Source organism: Bubalus kerabau, chromosome 8 (assembly GCF_029407905.1).
Source record: "Bubalus kerabau isolate K-KA32 ecotype Philippines breed swamp buffalo chromosome 8, PCC_UOA_SB_1v2, whole genome shotgun sequence".
NCBI classification, from domain to species: Eukaryota; Metazoa; Chordata; class Mammalia; order Artiodactyla; family Bovidae; genus Bubalus; species Bubalus kerabau.
In genome coordinates, this window is record NC_073631.1 from 100,309,693 (window position 1) to 100,323,350 (window position 13,658).

The window sequence follows — 13,658 nt, forward strand, 5'->3', positions numbered from 1 at the left end:
GAATTCCTTTCCTGCTGGTTTATAATTCCACCTTGGTCACAAACCAAGTTTGCATATGTGCATGGATCTGTTTCTGATCTCTTTATTTTGTTTACTTGGTCTTGTCTGTATCTGCACCAAAACCATGCTGTTTTAATTACTATAATTTTAAAATACATCTTGATAGCAGGTGAAGACATTCCCTCACTTTGCTATTCAGAACTATGCTATTCTTGACACATTTTATTTTTTAATTTTACTCTTTACACATTTATTGTTTATCTTCACATGTTTGTTATTTTAGTCTTCCATAGGAATTTTAGTATCAGCTTGTCAGGTTCCATTAAAAGCATGAGTGGAACTTTAAAAAAAAACTTTTTGGCCATGCTCTGCAGCATGTGGGATTGTAGATCACTAACCAGGGATGGAACCCCATGTCCCTTGCATAGGAAGTGTGGAAACTTAACCACTGGACTGCCGGAGAAGTCCCAACATGATGACATTTTGATTAAATTTAGGAGAGTGTCTTCTTTGTAATATTGTCTTTCACAATTGTAATATTGTGAACAGGCTATCTCTCATTTATTAAAGTTTTAATTTATGTCCTTTATAATAATAATGCTTAGTAATGTTCTCCTTCAGCGACACTACATGTATTTGTTAGTTGTACTTCTGACTGTCAGCTTCTGGTTGCTTTTTAAAGCAGTAGCTCTTACCATACATTTCTTTAAAACTAATCTATATCCTTCCTACTTGGAAAATGATGATTTATTCTCTAAGATGTGGCTCAAATTTCATCGAGTTTCTGAATGCCCTAGATGATTAGATACTTACCTTGTTTTTTTAAAAAATGAATTATTATATATTCATTGTAGTATTAATGCTTAACATGAGTAAATTTATTTCCATAAGCTGCATGTATTTCACAGGAATATAGTTGCTTTTGTTTGTATGGTAGGTCATTAAGGGCAAGGACTATGTCTTACCTATTTTTGTCTACCCTGTACTTAGCATAATGCACTTTACATAGAGTTCACTGACGATTAGCCAAATGGGTAGCTCTGTGGAAGACTGTCTTACCAATATATAGAAAAGGGCACTTCCTTTCTACAAGCTCGGGTCTGACTTTTTCCCTCTGATTTGTGGCTTTTGTTAATCTTTTTGTTTTCTTAATGGCAAAGTTCTCTTGTGCCTAACCTTTTCTTTCTACAGTGTTTAAATGAACAACAAAAGTATAATTATAATACTAGCTAATATGTATTGAGCCCTCACTGTGTGCTGGTACTATTTTAAACACTGAATTCTTACAATACTCTTATGAGAGAGAGGTTTCTGATGTCCTCTCCATTTTCCAGATGAGGTAGTTGCTTTGCGTGTCCTGGGGGGGTTAGCATTTCCTAACATACAATGAAGATTTCATGGAGGCGGGATTTAAGATGTGCTTAAAAAGTTCGAAATATTCTTCAGTTTGCCTTTTGTATGTGAATAAATGGTAAGGTCTATAATTGCTTTTTTATTGGAGTTCATATGAGAAAATAATCACATTGCTTTTCCCCGTGGTTATGTGCTCTTAGAAGTAAAATCTACTTAAGGCATCTCAAGAGTCCAAATGAAAATCTTTGCTAAAAGACATCAGAAGAAAGTGAAGGCAGAACAGTCTAGTCTTTCAAACCCCTCTGATTTCCTTGGATCTTTTTATCAAAAGATTTTGCATTTCCATTTTAAGGCAGGTGCAGATGCCCAGTAATTTAATCCCTACTCAGGTTAATAAATCCAGAGTAAATAAATCAGTGGTGACCCATAGCTCGTGTCAGCTCCTGCAATTCCTGCTTCACCATCAGAGTGGGCTGATGGCTACAGACTCGGCTTCTAGATGGGATATTTATTTCTTTTGATATGATAACCCGAGTATTGCATAAAATAATTAAATTGTCATGACAGGGGATGTCTGCAAATAGGCCTGGCCTTTTGTTTCCTCTTTCAAGGTAAACAGCTGCTGTTAGCTTATGAAAAGCTAAAAGTGATCCAGCAAGAAGCCTGTATCCGTCATGTTGAAATCAGAGACTTGATTAATATTGTAGCCTGTAGCTTTGTGATATGTACGGTTTAAATTAGACCTCTGTAGTCATTGTGCCGGGTTGATGCAAGCACATTAATGACATAATTTCTGGTTGCTGCATCACATTTCTGCAGTCTGTCCTTTGTATTCCACTCACATTAATTGAAGTAATTTTGCCAGTGAAGCGTGTTTCAAACCTCTGCATTTAAATTGAAATTTTAATTCCCTTATTGTCTTGAAAAGACGGCCGAAGATGCCTTGTTACAGGTTTCATTATCACTCAAAACACTCCAGCTGCTGGTTCTAATGTACAATGACTGATTAATTCTGGGAAGAATTATTAATATAAGAATAGCAGCTTCTTTCCAGTGGCGTGAGCCAACCAGGAAGGTATTTCATGATAGTTAATATTTTTACAAACTGTTTTTTTTTTTTTAAGGAGAGTTTTGGGTGGAAGTCTGCATCAAACCAAAATTGCACAGATGAGCTTTGAAAACCACTTACACAAGTTCTGATTTATCAACCTATAGAAGTCAATTCATAATTGCATTCAATCAGTGGAAACCAAGCCCGTGCGAGTAGTTTTGAAGCACTTTAGCTGACAGTCACAAGGCTTGTGACTAAAATAATTTTTTGATTTCTAAGGCTTCCTGAGATTGTAGAGGTTTTGAATGTATTGTGATCATTTTGTCTTTTTTATTTATAACACCTTTTTAAAAAGAATCCATAGCTGTATAGCCAGATAGGGATTGTTAACGATAATTATAATAGCATATTTATGTTGGCTGCCTTCTTAGAGGTCCCAGAGTGCTTTGCTGAGAGAATGGTATGGTGGAATTATTTCACTTACCCTATGAAATTGTGCCCACATTTGGGATAAAGAGAGTAAAACAGCTACTTAATTGCATAGTTTTCAAAGATCCTATGATAAAAATAACTCTATTTGTCATATTTTTAGTTTTCAAGATCCTTTGCAATTGTTGGACAACATTCAAGGCTGTGAATGTGAGCATGGGGCTTCCTGGGGGTCAGGTGGACCTGGGCTTGAATCCCAGCTTTGACTTGTACTAGCTGAATGCCTAGGGGCTAATTATTTAATTTGGCTTAGCTGAAAGTTGGAATTGAGAATAATTGGATGCCCTCAGGGTTGTTGAAAGGATTAAATGAAATATTAAGCTATTGGACTTCCCTGGCGGTTCAGTGGCTAAGACTTCACCTTCCCCTACAGGCAGTGTGGGTTCGATCCCTGGTGAGGGAGCCAAGATCCTACATGCCTCATGGCCAAAAAACCAGAACATAAACAACAGAAGTAGTAAGCTATGTATGTAAAGTACACCAAGTATCCATAGTAAGACCTTAGAAATGCTGTTTGTAATTAATTTGTTTACTGATACTGTAAGAAAGGATGTGGTGATCGCTACCATGTTAGACTGTCAAAAACCAGTCTGAGGTGGACTTGTTTTGAGCTAAGAGTTGAAGTGGGACTAAGTTAGGCAATTCTGATTCCTTTTCTTCTTGCCCTGAGTGAAAGACCACTCCACATTTTATATGGTCAAGGAATCCCTGCAGGCAGAGAGAGAATTTTTCTCAGAACACACATCTCTTCTGTTCTAACACATGCATAGTTGGATGACCAAGACCTCAAAGTTCTAGACCATGTTTTCGGGATCTGGTGGGAACAAATTCCAGATTGTGTTATCAATCACCTCTTAAGCCTACATCAAGAATATGCTCAATGGGTACCCACTGACTGTCCAGTGGTAAACAGTGTAATTTGTTGGTAAGCTACCCAGGATCAGTTTGTTGCAAAATCTAGTCTTAGGTGACTAGGTGTGTTAATCTGTTGGGTATTGTAGTCAGATGTAGGCCAGTTCACTTTCAGAGGATGCCTATCATAAGTATTGACTTCCGTTGACTTTAGTATTAGAGTTGTTATTCTTTCTGTCACTGCTTAGATGGCAGGCCCAGTGGGCCAGTGAAGTTGGTCCCATTGGTGCCAGTAAACCTGTGTCATTAGCAAATAGACTCTCTTCTCATTTTATGGATAGGCAAGGGGTGATCATGCTTCCATTATAAAATAATGTACAAGTAAGAAACAAGGGGCCAAAATGCATATCCCCTTACATGGCTTGAAAGTTTCTGAGATCTCACAGGACCGTTTTTTTCTCTCCTGAGTCTGGAAGTGGTATTGAGATGAAAGCACTATGGCTATCAGGAGCTGAAACATTCTAGTGAACTTACTGGATGTAACGTGAAGTGGTTTGGTGCCTGCAGAATGTTTCAGTATTCCATATAGATTTCTGTACAACATGATAAAAAAAAAATGTATCCGTGATCAATAATGAAATAGCCACCATTAAAACCCATCTGTTCCTAGTGTAGAATATTGATCTTAAAAACTGATGCCAAGATTCTATACTAATAATTGATCAGCAAAGAATTTGGCATGTGTTTTGATAGATGGACAAACGAATATGACAATGCCGTTGTTGGTACATGGATCTGTGAAGGTGACCTTAACCTTGAAGGAGCTTACATGCTAGTAGAAAGAGACAGATGATGAGGAAATAAACAGCATCTCATATCATGATCAGTACTACAGGAGTTCCAGGAATCCAGGGGCTGGGAGTGGGGAAGTATGGTTTGCCATTAATATTTTAATAGGCCGGTCGGCCGTAGCTGCTTTCAGCTCTCTTTGGGAACCCTGAATTAAAACACCTACATCTAATTTTCTTGGCAAAAAGATGAAGGAAAAGCTAAAAATAAAGTTAGTAAATGAATAACCTTGGTTTTTGGATCCCTAAATAAGTAAGTAGTTTTACTGTGGCAGCAGCATTTTTCTCCTGGAGAGTAAAAGTACAGGCTTTGTAGTAACTATTTTTCTCACTCATTGACCTTTTAATTTATTTTATTTTTTGTTTTATTTTTTATTGGAGTATAACTGCTTGAGTGTATTTTGATGATTCATGCTCTGCAACAACGTGAATCAGCTCTAACTATGCATGTATCCCTTCCGTCTTGAGCCTCCCGTGTACCCCTCTCCCACCCCCATCCCGCCCATCTAGGTGATGACTGAGCACTGGGCTCAGCTCCCTGTGCTATATGCAGCTGTTTCCCACTAGCTGTCTACTTCACACGTGGTAGTGTATATATGTATATTTCAATGCTACTCTCTCCAGTTGTCTCACTCTCCCCTTCTGCCCCTTTGTACACATGTTCGTTCTTCATAGCTGCGTCTCTGTTCCTGCCCTGCAAATAGCCTGTACCATGTTTCTAGAGCCTATATGTATGTGTGAATATGCAATATTTGGTTTTCTCTTTCTGACTTCACTCTGTATGACAGACTCTGGGTCCATCCACATCACTGCAAATGACCCAATTTTGTTCCTTCCTGTTACTTAAGTAATATTCCATTGTGTGTGTGTGTGTGGGGTGAGTATTTACCCCTGCCCTTTTAATTTATGTTTGATTTTGAAGGCTGGGGTTTTTAAAAGCCACACTGTTTGATAGGCACTGGCTTATTGTAGTAGCTTCCCTTTTCTTTTGCTTTGCTCTTTGTATCTGCTTTTAATCTGCCTCTTTTAAAGCACATAGAAACTGTGTGTTGTTTCACTAAACCTCATCACGTTCAGCAGTTTTCAGTTGGCTCACTTGGCTGTAGGGCGGTGGTTCCCAAACTCTGTACATCAGGGAATCCTTCAAGAACCCTAAAGCCCAGGTTGCACCCTAGGCTTGAAATCTCTGAGGATGGGACAGTAACTTCTGTAATTGTTGGCATTCTCCAAGTGATTCCAATGTGTGGACAGGTTTGGAACCAGTGATGTGGTTTATAGCCTGTGCTGTAAAACAGACCAAAACCAATTGTCCTTGACTTCATTTAACACTTGCTCTAAGTAGTAGCTGGAAATAAAATATTTGTGTTAAGACAGACATCACGTGGCAATATTCATGTGTATGTAGACATGTTGAAGGTTGACTAAAAGTTACTTGTTGCTTTCCTCTAGTGCAGCTTTCAGGTAGAGCTGATGAGTATCAGGCTCTTATTCTGATTTTGTAGCCTGATTATTTGGTCAGTGTGAGTTTTGTTTACTGGGTAGATTAGATGCTCTCCAGAGTTGAGCTGACTTGGAACTTTTTAGAGCTGTCATTTTGGTGCTCTGACTTCTGTATCTTTACTGTGTGTTCTTTCTTATCTGACTTATTGCTGGGATTTAATGGATTGAAATTGGGGCCCACATTTATTGACAGGTGGTGGCTAGGTCCAGCATGGTATAGTAAAACCAAAAATGGGTTGAAAAGCCAGAACTTCTTAATTCTAGTCCTGACCCAACAATTTACCAGTTTTGTGAGGTTAGACAAATGCATTGCTTTCTTTCTTCCAGTATCCTCTTCTGTAGAGGAATACTTAACCTGTCTATATTATAAAGTGGTGGTGAGAATAAAAATGCAATTTTGTACATGTGAAGTACTTTGTGAAATGGAAGGCAATATACAAATCTGTGGTGTAGGGAGCATGATTGTTATCACTATCACACAAAAGAAAGTGAAAGTGAAGTCGCTCAGTCGTGTCCTTGCGACCCCATAGACGGTAGCCTACCAGGCTCCCCCGTCCATGGGATTTTCCAGGCAAGAGTGCTGGAGTGGATTGCCATTTCCTTCTCAGGGGATCTTCCCGACCCAGGAATCGAACCCGGGTCTCCCGCATTGCAGGCAGATGCTTTACCGTCTGAGCCACCAGGGAAACCCACTATCACACAAGGCTGGGTGAAAAGAAAAAGTTGTAGTCCCGGGCTTGTCCCGTTAAGCAGCATTTCTCTCCTGGTACTGCCGTCACTGATGCATACCTGTTATAAGCAGATGAACTGGAATTGTACACGCTTATGTGTATGCATTTCAGGTCTGTAGGAGGAGTGATCTCAGTCAAGAATAACACAAAAGTGCTTTGCTGTCTTTGCCTGTAGGGACTTGTTGGAGCAGGATTTCGATGGGTAAGTCTGTGGCTAGCTGGGGACCCTGTGCGTGCGTCAGTGGTGGCAGATGGCAGTGCTTGTCATCGTTGGGATCCCTCTCTCAACCTGATGGTGGCCTGAGAATGCTGGTTGGCAGTTTTGGTTGGCTTTGACAAGATAGGGGGAACTTGCCAAGGAAGTTTATTTTCCCTGAGATTCATCCCAATACCAATTACTTATGGTTGCCTACCTCCATTTTTTAAAAACACATTCACCTGTAGTTTATTTTGGTTTTTCTCAATAGAAAAGCACATCATCACATCTGCAAACAATAGGATTTTTGCTTTAGCCCCAAACTTCCGATTTCTTACAACTTTTTGTTCTCACATATTGGCTAAAACAGCCATTGTTGTTGCTTAGTCACTAAGTCCGGCCTGACCCTTTGTGATCCCATGCACTGTAGCATGCCAGGTTCCTCTGTCCTCCACTTTCTCCCAGAGTTTGCTCAGATTCATGTCCATTGAGGTGGTGATGCCATCCAACCATCTTATCATCTGCCGCCCCCTTCTCCATTTACTTTCTATCTTTCCCAGCATCAAGGTCTTTTCCAGTGAGTCGACCCTTTGCATCAGGTGGCCAAAGTGTTGGAGCTTCAGGTTCAGCATCAGTCCTTCTAATAAATATTCAGGGCTTATTTCCTTTAGGATTGACTGGTTGATCTCACTGCTGTCCAAGGGACTCTCAGAAGTCTTCTCCAGCACCAGAATACAAAAGCATTAATTCTTCAGTGCCCAGGCTTCATACTAAAAGATGATGCTGTGAAAGTGCTGCACTCAGTATGCCAGCAAATTTGGAAAACTCAGCAGTGGCCATGGGACTGGAAAAGGTCAGTTTTCATTCCAAACCCAAAGAAAGGCAATGCCAAAGAATGCTCAAACTGCCACACAATTGCACTCACCTCACATGCTAGTAAGGTAATGCTCAAAATTCTCCAAGCCAGGCTTCAGCAATACGTGAACAGTGAACTTCTGGATGTTCAAGCTGGATTTAGAAAAGGCAGAGGAACCAGAGATCAAATTGCCAACATCCACTGGATCATTGTAAAAGCAAGAGTGTTCCAGGAAAACATCTATTTCTGCTTTATTGACTATGCCAAAGCCTTTAACTGTGTGGATCACCACAAACTGTGGCAAATTCTGAAAGAGATGGGCATACCAAACCACCTCACCTGCCTCCTGAGAAATCTGTGTGCAGGTCAAGAAGCAACAGTTAGAACCAGACATGGAACAACAGACTGGTTCCAAATAGGAAAGGGAGTACGTCAAGGCTGTATATTGTGACTGTGCTTATTTAACTTATATGCAGGGTACATCATGAGAAACGCTGGGCTGGATGAAGCACAAGCTGGAATCAAGATTGCCGGGAGAAATATCAATAACCTTAGATATGCAGATGACACATATGCAGAAAGCAAAGAAGAACTCAAAAGCCTCTTGATGCAAGTGAAAGTGGAGAGTGAAAAAGTTGGCTTAAAACTCAACATTCAGAAAACTAAGATCATGGCATCTGGCCCCATAACTTCATGGCAATAGATGGGGAAACAATGGAAACAGTGGCAGACTTTATTTTTTTGGTCTCCAAAATCACTGCAGATGGTGACTTCAGCCATGAAGATGCTTACTCCTTGGAAGAAAAGTTACGACCAACCTAGACAGCATATTAAAAACCAGAGACATTGCTTTTCTAACAAAGGTCCATCTAGTCAAGGCTATGGTTTTTCCAGTGGTCATGTGTGGATGTGAGAGTTGGACTGTAAAGAAAGCTGAGCGCCGAAGAATTGATGCTTTTGAACTGTGGTGTTGGAGAAGACTCTTGAGAGTCCCTTGGCCTGCAAGGAGATCCAGCTTGTCCATCCTAAAGGATATCAGTCCTGGGTGTTCGTTGGAAGGACTGAGGTTGAAGCTGAAACTCCAATACTTTGGCCACCTGATGTGAAGAGCTAACTCATTTGAAAAGACCCTGATGCTGGGAAAGATTGAGGGCAGGAGGAGAAGGGGAAGACAGAGGATGAGATGGCTGGATGGCATCACCGACTCAATGGATATGAGTTTGAGTGAACTCTGGGAGTTGGTGATGGACAGGGAGGCCTGGTGTGCCGCAGTCCATGGGGTCGCAAAGATTCGGACACGACTGAGCTGACAGCCTTTTTTATGTTCCAGCTACTGGAACATTTTATGTTCCACGCCTACCGGAAAAACCATAGCTTTGACCATACCGACCTTTGTCAGCAAAATGATTGTCTTTGCTTTTTCATATGCTGTCTAGATTTGTCATAATTTTCCTTCCAGGGAGCAAGCATCTTTTAACTTCATGGCTGCAGTCACTGTCTGCAGTGATTTCTGCCTCACCCCAAATTCTGTCTCCAAAGCTTGATTTGGCACCGGTGTGTGGAGAGCCTAAACTTTGGTTAACAATGAGAACTGAAGATGAACAGATCATAAGATTAGGAAGAAAGAAGGATTTTGGGGTGGGGGGGCTTTTCCATAAACTATTACAACCCTTATCTTACAAGATCTTAGGTATAGTTTAATTTCATTAGGAAAGTGATTGTGGACAGAGCTCTTAAAAGTCCATTTAGAAAAAAATAAGGCTCTTAATATGGCATTATGCATCAGAAGCCTGAAATAACTTTGGACTTGAAATTCTACTTCTTGAATGTTAAGTAAAGAATTCAGAATTTTAATTGTGAGGTGTTCCAAAATATATATATACAAGGATAATTATCACAATAAGATTTATGGAAGTAAAAATAATTAGCAGTTACTTAATAGGGAGTTGGTTTAAGTCATTTATGGAATATTCATATTATGGACTAGTATCAAAACACTAAAAATCATGTTTGGTGGTGGGTGGATATTCTCAATATATTGCCAAGTGGGGAGAAAACATATTGGAAAGTAACTGTTTTTGTAAGAACTTTGTGCAGAAAAATAATTGGTGTCAGGTTAAAATTTATAACTTTATCTGACTGGATATGGATCTTTCCTGTTTGGTTTTTCTGTTTTTCAGGTTTTTTTGATTGTGCATCTATTACTTTTATAATTTTAAAGAAGAATAAAGATAAAGAATAGATATTTGGGCCCCACCTTTCTTTTTTTTTAATCTGTAAAATTGGAGTGGGGCCTCAATCTTAACAATTTTAAAGGCCTCTTAAAATAGAAAATTCTTGCTGCTACTGCTAAGTTGCTTCAGTCATGTCTGACTCTGCAACCCCATAGACAGCAGCCCACCAGGCCCCACCGTCCCTGGATTCTCCAGGCAAGAACATTGGGGTGGGTTGCCATTTCCTCCTCCAATGCATGAAAGTGAAAAGTGAAAGTGAAGTCGCTCAGTCATGCCCAACTCTTAGCAACCCCATGGACTGCAGCCTACCAGGCTCCTCCATCCATGGGATTTTCCAGGCAAGAGTACTGGAGTGGGTTGCCATTGCCTTCTCGGAGAAAATTCTTACCTTTCATTTTTCAGATGTTGTCATTCTGTGCTAATGGGATGGATATCTTAGAAGACCTGGTTCCCAGTCTTTACAAGAGGAAGAAAAAAAAGATTGGCTTTAATAAAATATAAGAATTAGATGTGGTAGAATGCTCTGATGTTTAAGAAAAAGCAAAAATAAGGGAGGACCTTCAGGAAAGGTTAAAAATAGTTTAAAGACTGGTGTGCTTTTATGTGGCTTCCCTGGTGGCTGACAGTAAAGAATTCCCCTGGACTGCGGGAGACCTGGGTTCAATCCCTTGGTTGGGAAGATTCCCTGGAGGAGGGCATGGCAACCCACTCCAGTATTCTTGCTTGGAGAATCCCCATGGACAAAGGAGCCTGGGGTCGCAGAGTCAGACATGACTGAGCAATTAAGCACAGCGCATACTTCTATTTATTTATTTATTATTTAGCTGTGCAGTCTTAGTTGCCACATGCAGGATCCTTAGTCATGGCATGCAAACTCTTAGTTGTGGCATGTGGGGTCAAGTTCCCTCCCTGACCAGGGATCAAACCTGGGCCCTCTGCATTGGGAGTGCAAAGTTTTAGCCACTGAACCACTAGGGAAGTGCCTCTGTATGCTCTTAGAACAAGCCAGTGTTTCATGGCAGTCATAGGATGACTAAGATCGTGACATCCGGCCCCATCCCTTCTGGGCAAACAGAAAGGGAAAAAGTGGAAACAATGACAGATTTTATTTTCTTGGGCTCCAGAATCACTCCTGTTGGTGACTGCAGCCATGAAATTAAAAGATGCTTGGTCTTTGGAAGGAAAGCTGTGACCAACCTAGACAGCATATTAAAAAGCAGAGTCATCACTTTCCTGTCAAAGGACCGTCCAGTCAAAGCTATGGTTTTCCAGTAGTCACGTATGGATGTCAGAGTTGGACCATAAAGAAAGCTGAGCGCCAAAGAATTAATGCTTTTGAGTTGTGCTTGAGAAGACTGTTGAGAGTCCCTTGGACTGCAAAGAGATCAAACCAGTCCATCCTAAAGGAAATCAACCCTGAATATTCACTGGACGGACTGATGTTGAAGCTCCAGCACTTTGGCCACCTGATGTGAAGAGTCGACTCACTGGAAAAGACCCTCATGCTGGGAACGATTGAAGGCCAAAGGAGAAGAGGGTGGTAGAGGATGAGATGGTTAGACAGCATCACCGGCTCAGTGGACATGAATTTGAGCAAACTCTGGGAAATAGTGAAGGATAGGGAAGCTTGGCATGCTAGTCTACGGGTTCACAAAGAATTGGACAACTTAGTGACTGATAAACAGCAGACAGGATGAGATCTTTCGTGAAGCTGGAAGGGAAGGTACATTTGATCTCTTTTGAATTTTGTTTTCTAAGGTCTATTTGAAGATTCTTTACAGGAGAAATTCACAAGAAAAAGGCCTTTGATTTTATAGGTCCTCCTCCCTTCTTCACTTATCAATAACTTCATCTCATTTGCTTTATCCTGTAAATTCCATTATCTCCCCAGCAGTCTATTGCATTAAGCCTTTAGTACCTAATATGGCCTCATTTACATTGACACGTGCTTGACCTCAGCCCTTGTCCTCTCTTTGTTAATGCGCTGACAAGCACTGATATTTCTCTGGAGCATTATCATTTGGCTGTTAGCTCAGCTAATAACAGCCCTTCATTTGAACTGATGAAAGTTTATTAAATAAAAACATGCAATAGCCCTGGCAGTAATGAAGGGAGAGCGGAAGTAGCCAGCACCCTGTTCGTAGTGGTGAGAGCCTGCTGAGTCTGCATTATACGTATCGGGTTTCCTGAGGGAAAAGAAGGGGCACTTGAATGGGGCTGATCAATAGTATTAATATGTTAGCGGACTGACTTTAAGAATGGGCTTTTTCGGTGGCCTGATTTGATCGTTGTTGATTGGCTATAAGCAGGGGAGTTAGTGGGGAGAAAACATGTGTTCTTGCTTCAGGCACTCAGCCTTGCCCTTTGCAGCTTTCTTGGGAAGTCCGTCTTAAGTACCAAACTGCCAGTTAGCCCTAAGGCCTTCAGTCAGAGGCCAGACTGAACCCTGGGGAGCTGAACCCCTCTCAAGAGTCTCCAGTGAAGCTGGGATCAGGGATTCTGGCTTTCTGCTGAATTCCTAAGACCCCCTGAAACCGCCACAGTAGCCTGAGCCCTTTATTCTCCCTTGTATGTCCTATACTTTTGTGTGCAGAGCGTGCTAAGTGCTCAGTCGCTTCAGTCATGACCGACACTTCGCGACCCCTGGACTGCAGCCCACCACGCGCCTCTGTCCATGGGATTCTCCAGGCAAGAATACTGAGAGGGTTGCCATTTCCTTCTCCAGGGGATCTTCCAGACTCAGGGATCGAATATGCATTTCTTACATCTGCATTGGCAAGCGGATTCTTTACCACTAGGGCCGCCTGGGAAGCAAGTCTAAGCCATCCTCTCCTTAGGCCCTGTGTGGTGGTTGGTGTTGTGCTTTAAACACAAACGAGCAGATAACGTTTATACCTAAAAAGTGTAAATTCTATTATCGTTTATATTTAACAGGTAAGATTTTTGTGAACAGAATCCTTTGGGATCACATACTTCTCTGTTTTCTGTTCTATAGGTATAATATGATACTATATTCTGCAAGTAAAATTGTCCCTAGTTCCTCTGTGCGGCTAAATATCTATTAGGACTATAAGGACTGCAACATTCTACAAACAGTTCAGTGCTTTCCTGGGTACATCAAGGCTTTCAGACTGGCTCCTTAATCTATTAGATTGAACCATATGAAACAGCCAATATTTGATCATTTTTGACTGGTAAAAACAGTAGTTCCATATGGTTCAAATTTCAAACTAAGACATGAAGTCCTGGTGACTCTTATTTATTTATTTAATGTGTGCTTGGTTTCTTTTACCAGTTTCTGTCTGATAAAATCTCTACTTTGGGAAATATGGTACAGCTAAATGGGAATGTTTGGTAAATGAATGGTGGGAAACATCTCTGCTTGTGTTGAGGTGGGTGTGAAGCATATTTCATTCAGACTAAGACTTCTTGGGTCCATCTGGGATCCCATGAGCCCATGGGGAATTCAGGGTGGAGGACTCTTGAGGAACAGGGCTTGAAGACACCAGTTTGCCTTCCCACAGTTCAGGGGCCCAGTGGTGCAGACT

General features: G+C 41.0%; 1 protein-coding gene and 1 non-coding gene across 12 annotated transcripts in view; one reads left to right on the forward strand and one right to left on the reverse strand.

Moving 5' to 3' along the window:
• Positions 1 to 13,658, forward strand: part of EXOC4 (exocyst complex component 4) — an 804,929-nt gene that overhangs the window by 38,095 nt on the left and 753,176 nt on the right. The window lies entirely within an intron of this gene.
• TRNAG-CCC (transfer RNA glycine (anticodon CCC)) lies at positions 11,016 to 11,088 on the reverse strand. Its single transcript has one exon. It is a non-coding gene; the product is annotated as a tRNA-Gly (tRNA).